Genomic DNA, 8,005 nt, shown 5'->3' with positions numbered 1-8,005 from the left:
TAACGTTGACCGGTGCTCAGTAGTTTCGGAAGTGGTCAAGTATGGTACAAACAAAGATTTTAAAAATAATTTTTTTCCAAGATTTTTGGTTGGTACCTAACCCATACATCTGTGGAAAATATACTAGACTTTTTAGCCCCTATCGAAAATAAAGCGAAAAAGTAATGTTAAGATACTAAGTCAATTACACAGACGCAAGTGGGTGATCTTATGACCCCATATGTACATAGCATTATTGATCATCTATAAAATGGAGTAGTCTCTACTGCTAAAATGCAACAGGAGCAACAAAAAAGGAATTCAAACGACAGAGGAAAAATATCAGGGAAAATCGTGAGGGCAGGAGGTTCATTGGCCGTGATCATATGCTTGTTATGGTGTGGTGTTTGGGAGGTGGTTCCGATCGCGAAGTCGGACACGAGACTCCGAGCCAGTGTAAGGAGGAGGTGGACCGTATGCGTCAAAATTGCCGGACAGCGCTACTTCCAGGACGTAATCCTAACTACGACCTATTTAGATACTAGCTTGTGATTGAAACGAAAATTAACAACCACACAAATTTGAAAAAATTGAAAAGAATAAACATGCAAATAGTACTTCTAACTCATGGCTCCTCGTTAATTTTAAGCAACAAAAACCACCACTTCAAGTCAAACTTTTTTATCATTTGGCCATATAAATTTATACTTTTATTAAAAGAAATTTATAAAAATTGGAAAGTAAATAAAGACACATGGTACTTTGAACTCAAGACCTTCTAATTAATTTTAAACACAAAAATACTAGTTCTAGTTAAATTTCTTTGACTTTGATTCAAAGTTTATAAATTTATAGTTTTATGAAAACATATATAAATATATCATTCTAATAATTTTAGTGTCTCTAATTTTTTTGGGCTTCGAACGGTCACCTAGCCCGCATTGAACCTGAGCCGTCCCTGCACCCTACTAGCAAGGTTACCTTCCTAGAAGGACCCAGTTCCATATGCGTTCGCCCATGTCAAGCACTTTACACACTTTCTCCTACTTTTCCTCATTCTCTTATACACTACCTATGTGGACAACATTTCGGATTGGTTTGGTATTGATGTGCTTTGAAAAAAAACTGCTTATATTGTGTTGTGAGAATAAGCAGATGTGAAATAAAGTAAGAGAGTGTTTGGTAAACTTTTTTGTAAAAATGCTTTTGAAAAAAAAAACAGTATTATAGTGTTTGGTAAACTTTTATGTAAAACAGATGTGAAAAAAAAAACCAGTTTTTCAAAGCTGGGTTTTGCAACTTCTTGTTTTTGGCTTTTTGTCACCCAAAACTGTGAAAAAAAGCTGAAGCTGAATGTTTACCAAACACAAAAAAGCTTAACTTTTTTCAGAATCACCTCAGTACCAAACCAGGGCTTCGTGTGTTTTGGGTATCTTATCTTTGGTTTTTGTGGGGTTAGGTTTTGGTTTTGAGTATGATTTGGGATATGAGTGGTTAAGTAAGAGGATTTTCTCAAAGTGTGACTCTTCTAGCTGAACTATCTGCTATCTCACAATTTAACGTCTATTTATGTGTCAATATTATAAAATATTGTGTAAAAAATATGGTGATAGAAAATTCATGAAAAGTCTCAATTTTGAAATAGTCTCTTTGACTTGAATTATAAGTTGGAATAAACAATACCAAGTTCGGAAAACTTATAATCAAGTCCGGTACGTAGCCATTTCCAATAGTTGACTGACTCATGCCCTTCACATCGGATAAGGATTGTTTGCCCTTCTTGTTCCCATGCCCTCCCGTGCCCTCCTGTTTTGTGTGGTCACGGTTAAACCATGTCAACATTTTATATTATTTTTTTATAGAGATAATAAGACAAAAATAAATAGTAATATAAAATATTTACGTGGCTTAACCGTGACCACACAAACAAAAGAGTATGGAAGGACACTGGAACAAGGAGGACAGACAATCCTTGTCCCTTCACATCGACCCAGTAGGTCAGAAGGGCCCTCCTAACAAAGGAAAATATCCAAGCCGAAGGTTGACGTGGTTGACTGGTTGCCCTAAATTATTGAACCATCCATCCTCTGATTCCTCTCTCTCACAACCTATGAAAATGCGTATTGGTGTAGTTGCTAAAACCCAAAGTAATTAAAAATCAATAAAGAAAGAGAAGGAAAAAAAAATCAGCAAAAACATATATATTATATCATGAGGCATGCAGCAAGCTGCAGTGTGGTATTAGGGTTCATAATATTATGCGTGGTGATGGTAGTGGATGCGGACACGAGCCCTAGCCAGTGCAAGCAGGAGAACAACATTCTGATTAGTGCATGCAAGCCAGTTTTCATGGGGCAGAAGGCTTCTGCATACTGCTGCCAACGATTTAGGATTATGCACTTCGAGTGCGTCTGCCCTCTCGTTACTCCCAAGCTCACTAATTTGATCAACGTCCAGCATACCATTCAGCAGATTCGAGCTTGCGGAAAGCGTATCCCTCACAACTTCAAGTGTGGTAGTGAGTCTCTCTCTCTGTCTCTCCCTCTCGCTCTCTCTCTGTCTCTCTGATATTATGTGATATTATGTAATTAGTATATATAATTAGCTGACTTGATGACTAAATCTTATTTGATTTATGCAGGTATCACCACTTCATAGAAGACAGCGGTCGATTCTATCAGAATCAGTATATATAGTTATATTTAATACAGTAATATGAATTACATACTTTGAAGTTGAATTCATGTACTGGTGAGCACATGAGTGTTGCAGGAGAGGAAGAAAGGATGCAGAAATTGTATTATTTAGTTTCCATAAATAAGTGGAACAAAAAAATTTCATTTTTATTGTTTGATAATAAAAATATACTTACCTTATTCTTTTCAAAGTGTCTATTTTTTCCCTCTTAATAGTCAACTGATCAATGCTCCTCACATAGGGTTTAGAATAATTTAATGAATAATGCTAGAGGTACCATATTTATGCACTAAATTTGTATACCAAATGATGTGATACTAATCAAATTTGTGCTTTAATTCAAATTAAAAATTTGATTGATAACTGTAATAAAAATTTATGTGGTGTAATATCATTTGGAAATTGGCGATTCTAGTGAGGAACAAAATCTTGTCATATACGGGAGATAATTGCACAATGGTTCAGTATCAATGAACATTTTCTTAACATATATAGAAAATTTGTAACTTGTGTAATTATATATATTGAACAACAAAACAAATCTGTTAAAAAAAATAACAAAACAAATCTGTTAAAAAAAATAACAAAACAAAAGTACTTCAAAAAAAATTCGTGTGATTACTTTTCCGGTCTAGCACCATATCTCACTGAAAAATTATTCACATTTGATGTATATTATCCACAAAAATCTCTCAAAATTTAGTTTTACTAATAATATATATTAGCCACACCTACAGTTTTTTTTTAATTTTTTATACGAGCGTTAGTTATACTAAATTAATTTAAATTATAAAAATAGAGATTTGAGTAAACTACTCCAATCAACTTAGTTAATTAAACTGAGACATGCATGCTAACTAAAACCTTTTTCTTGAATTAGAAGGTGGAATAACCATTTCCAATAGTTGACTGACCCGTGCCCTTCACACTACCGGTGGGTCCCAATGGATAGATTTTTCAATGTGTATCCGAAATACGGGTACAGATGTTATTTGTCATTGCACAAGTGGAAGAATTCTTAGAAGAAAAAAAAACTCCTCTACTTGTATAATACCATATGATTTACCGTCCTGTGTTCCGGACACATTAAAAAATTTCTCTTCCTAATGGCCCTCCTAAGGAGAAGTTTTTCATTGCCCGGAATGGTACAACAATTGCATAGGCAGATCTATTAAGGGACTAGAGTGGTTTTGGGATCACCCGGAAGCTCGACTAAGTGGTTGTGAGGACCTTCGATGACCACCCAAGTTTGGGCTGTGATGGCAGAGAATAGCAGCCATGGCAGTTGCACGTTCTGCAAAACAACAAGAGGAAGAAGAAGACATTTTTTTTTTTAATGACTTGACCAAAAAAACGTCGTTTTAGCCACCCTATTAAAACAAATTAAAAAGACAGAACGTGGGAAACCTTACAGACCCACATTGAAAAATCATTTATTAGCATGCTAGTAGCACCACTTTTTAAGTTCAAAAGGTCAAAGCATTTAAACATAAATAAAAGACAAATGACTTTTGAGTAGACACCATTTTCAATCTATTATGCAACAAAATGGGTGATTAACATTAAATAATAGCTTAGTTATTTACAATGGGAAATATGTTTTTTTTTCTTTTTCTGTATTGATAATGAAACTATCATGACACATTTTCAGATTATAAAAACTTATTGTGGACAAATTTAGTCTTTGTAGCTTGTGATTATTTTGCACAAAGATTATGAATGAAAAATTGTAGTTTGTCGTTTATTTTTTCAATGTTATTTTCATCTTCTTTTTTTTTAAGCTTTTATATTGGGACTATCCTATATTAAAATTCTACATCAGTCACTGACCACATGTCATTATATAAATAGAGAGAAATTTTATTTTTTAACATAAGTATCTCACCACTTGTATATATAGTAACACATAGTATACAACCATATGTTTTGAGCATACTGAAAAATCTCTCCCTTCTAATATATCCAAGCCGTTGGTTGTCTTGGTTGACTGGTTGCCCTAAATTATTGAACCATACATCCTCTCTCTCAACCTATAAAATGGGGTATTGCTATAGTAGCCACAACAACCCAAAGTAATTGAAAAATCAATTAAGAAAGAGAAGGGAAAAAAAATCAGGAAACATATTACATCATGAGGCAGCAGGCGGCAACAGTGTTATTAGGGTTCATAATATTATACATGGTAATGGCGGCGAAGGCGGATACGAGCCCTAGCCAGTGCAAGCAGGAGAACAATATTCTTATCAGTGCGTGCAAGCCAGTTTTCATGGGGCAGAAAGCTTCCGCATACTGTTGCTAACGCTTTAGGCTTATGCACTTCGAATGCTTCTGCCTTCACGTTACTCCCAAGATCACTAATTTGATCTCCGTCCAGCATATACCATTCGGCAGGTTCGAGCTTGCGGAAAGTATGTCCCTCACAGCTTCAAGTGTGGCAGTGAGTCTCTCTCTATCTCTCTCTCTCTCCCTCCTTCACAACAACAACAACAACAAAATTTATCCTACTGAGTGGAGTCGGCTATATGAATCCTAGAACGCCACTGTGCTTGGTTTTGTGTTATGTCTTTCGTTAGGTCCAAGTAGTCCAACTATGTTCTTAGATCACTTTCCAAGTCTTCCTAGGTCTTCCTCTACCCCTTTGTCCCTGAGTCTATGTCTCATATATTAGTGTTTATGATCTGTGTGTAGTATTAGAGGTATCAGAGCAAATCATTCAAGCAGAAAAATCAATGAGATGATGATCTCTACTCGAAGAGCATGGAAGAATAGTGATGCAAGAAACTCGGAATCATAGCTCCTTGAATTCGATTTAGGTGTAACTAAATTGATGCTTAGAGAAAATGGAAATAGAGGGTGAGTTATAGGGACTTGGATTCTCTGCCCTCCAATTTTGGTACCCTCCCCGTGCCCTCCTGTTTTTGTGGTCACGGTTAAGCCACGTCAACATTTTATATTAATATTTCTTTTTGTTTTATTATTTTTATAAAAAAATAATATAAAATATTAACGTGGCTTAACCGTGACCACACAAAACAGGAGGGTACGGGGAGGGTACCGAAATGGGAGGGCAGAGAATCCAAGTCCGAGTTATAGCCGTTGGAGGCACACACACTCATGCAGCTTACACACTCACATGGACAACACATGCTCACTTATAAGTGAGTTGTTATGACATGTGGCACACATCTAGCCTATTAGCTTTGTTTTAATTTCAGCCATACATTACAAACTAAGAACAAACACTCGAAATTGAAAGGAAACATGAAGCTTGGATCAAATGCAGCTGCAAAATCTTAAGCACCAACATTGCAATCACATCTTGTGACCGAAGGGTTTGTAGGTCTTCATTTTAGATGTCCAAATCATCTTAACTGATTTTTTCTCATCTTATCTTCAATTTCGGCTACTCCTAATTTACCTCGGATATTCTCGTTCCTAATTTTTTCCTTTCTCGTGTGTCCACACATCTAACGAAGAATTCTCATATCCACTACACTCATTTTGTGTATGTGTAGTGCTTCACCGCTCAACATTCCATACAATAAAGCATTGTTGGTCTTATTGTCTTTCTATAAATTTTTCCTTGAGCTTTAGTGGCATACAACGGTCGTTCAACAGACACAATGCATTCTTCTACTTCATCCATCCAGCCTGTATTTTATAATTGAGATCTCTATCTAATTCTATGTTCTTTTGCAAGATAGATCTAAGATACCGAAAGCGTTAGCTTTTTTGTACTTCTTAATCTCCAATCCTCCTTCCTAACTCATTTGAATATTCGATCTCATTGAACTTGCACTCCATATACTTTGTCTTTGACCTACTTGGGTGAACACCTTTAAATTCTTGAGTAGTACTAGGGAGACTAAATTTGTATATAAAATTTGCAAACTAAGTGATGTGTCACCAATAAAAAAAAATGAGCACGTTTATCAGCGCTTAAGTAATAATCTAATCGTCAACTTTCATGTTATTTAGTTTACAAGATTTTATCTACAAATTTGGCTTTCCTAGCATTACTTATTCTTACTAAACTTGCACTTCATATACTCTCCCTCCCTCACAACTTCAACTAAATCTTATTTAATTTATGCAGGCATCACCACTCCATAGAAGACAGTGGCCAATCCTATCAGAATTAGAATATTTAATATAAATAATTTATAACATATTCTGAAGTTGAATTCCATGTATTGGTGAGCGTATGAGTGTTGCAGGGGAGGAAGAAAGGACACAGAGATGGTATATCCATAAAGAGTAATGTTAAGGAGACCAAATTGCAAAACAAATGACGTTTCACTAATAAGAAATAAGTACGTTAATATATACTTAATTAATAATTCAATCATCTACAATCACATCATTTGACTTGCGAATTTAATTTAAAAAATTTGGTCTCTTTAGCATTAGTCGTTCATAAATAAGTGGAATTAAAAAACGGTGTGTGATATCCACACAACCCTTTTTACTTCATATACACCCTCTTAATTTGCGGCCATCTTTTTACTTCATATACACCCTCTTAATTTGCGGCCATCAGATTGACTGAATCAAAGAATATCAAATGATAGAAATTAACAAGGGATGTATGAGAAGTAAAAAAGAGTGTGTAGATAGTACACCCCTTAATAAAATTTATTTTAATGAATAATGCGAAAGACACAAATTTCATGCACTAAATTTGTGTAATAAAATTTGAGAAAATTAGAATTTCCTACATATTTTCTATAGTTATTAGATTAAACATTCATCCCTTTTAAATATTTGATTAAGGTGCTTTGATCAATTGCCACCTCAATAACTTTCTATTTATTTAATTTCTATGTCATTAATTTAAATGCATTTATATAGAGGCATAAGATAGCTTAGCAACTAATTGCCTATAATATAGGAATTTAATTTCATCAATCCCCTTCTACGCATTAAATGACATTTTTTAATAAAAAAATTAATTAACTAATTTCTCATTTCCTTATTATCAGTAATTAAAAAAAAAGTTCTCTTTCTATTAAAAATGTCTCAATAAAAAGTTTTCAATACATAATTTTTTCACGTATAGATATATATAAAAATATACTTAAAACTTATGGTACATTTGAGAACAAAAGTATCGACTTTTGGTACGTTTAGATTTCAAATGTACCGGGAAACCAAATGCACCAAAAATTCAAATGTACCATAAAACCAAATGTGTAACATCCCACATCGCCCAGGGAAGTGATCCTTAAATGTATATTCTCATCCCTACCTAGCATGAGGCCTTTTGGGAGCTCACTGGCTTTGGATTTCATCGGAACTCTGAAGTTAAGCGAGTAGCGCGCGAGAGCAA

The 8,005-nt window shown here is 34.6% G+C and overlaps 1 long non-coding RNA gene across 1 annotated transcript; it reads left to right on the top strand.

The window, feature by feature from the left end:
* The first annotated feature begins 2,075 nt into the window (after positions 1–2,075).
* Positions 2,076–2,855, top strand: LOC108173745 (uncharacterized). The gene is made up of 2 exons (XR_011583262.1): positions 2,076–2,497; positions 2,621–2,855. It is a non-coding gene; the product is annotated as an uncharacterized lncRNA (long non-coding RNA).
* Positions 2,856–8,005: the final 5,150 nt, after the last annotated feature.

The sequence above is a fragment of the Malus domestica genome, chromosome 07 (genome assembly GCF_042453785.1).
Source record: "Malus domestica chromosome 07, GDT2T_hap1".
Taxonomy (NCBI): Eukaryota; Viridiplantae; Streptophyta; class Magnoliopsida; order Rosales; family Rosaceae; genus Malus; species Malus domestica.
This window is presented reverse-complemented; position numbering and strand designations above follow the sequence as displayed.